Source organism: Solanum tuberosum, unplaced genomic scaffold (assembly GCF_000226075.1).
Source record: "Solanum tuberosum cultivar DM 1-3 516 R44 unplaced genomic scaffold, SolTub_3.0 scf00645, whole genome shotgun sequence".
NCBI classification, from domain to species: domain Eukaryota; kingdom Viridiplantae; phylum Streptophyta; class Magnoliopsida; order Solanales; family Solanaceae; genus Solanum; species Solanum tuberosum.
Genome location: NW_006239555.1, coordinates 16,144 through 17,036, shown reverse-complemented (window position 1 = coordinate 17,036; position 893 = coordinate 16,144).

Sequence of the window (893 nt, the reverse complement as noted above, 5' to 3'; positions counted from 1 at the left end):
GATATTAATATATTTGAACAAATAAAAGGAAAAGAATTGGATCTCAGTGTAGAAAAAATATTTAAATTACCATTAATAAGAAATATATTTAAGAGATAAAAAGAAGAATATTATGTAGTAAGTAAAAAAGAACACAAAATAGATTGTAAATATACTAAAGGAAAAGCGAGAATACCTATAATAAATAAACGGATAATAAATAAAGAAATACAAGAAATTAACGCTAAAGACCCAATAAAATACGTACACTTAGGTGGAACAGAGATATTGATAAAAGCTTGTTTCAGAGAAGGAATAGATACACCAATAGAAATATATTTAGCTGATGACAGAATAATAGAACCAATAGAAAGAAGCATAATAAGTGCAGTAAAAGGAAATCTAATATACCAAAAATTTAAATTTATAATAAGTGCTAATTATTCAGTAGCAATAAACGACAGAAATATAGATAAATCATTAGTATTGTATTGGAAAATGTCAGGAATAGAGTTAGCCCCAGGAAGTAAGATATTCACAGCAAGATGTAAAAACCTATATGTATTAACAACAAAACATAAGATAACGGCGAAAAGTAAGATAAATAAAATAAAAATAGAAAACCCCTTTGAACAAATTGTTACAGTAATAGATAATAATGATTATAGTTATAAAGAAATAGACATAGAAGAAGATTTAGAAATAGTGAGTGATAGAATAAGTACATCAAAAAGAATAAAAGGAATAAATAATAGTGATGATACGTCCCAACTCCCAAGAAAATCAATGGAATATAAAATGATAAAAGAAATTGAACCATATCATTATTATATAACTGGAATAATAGAACAAAGAAAGCATATTATCATAATAAATACTGGACAAGAAGAAAATTATATACCAAGAGAATTAGT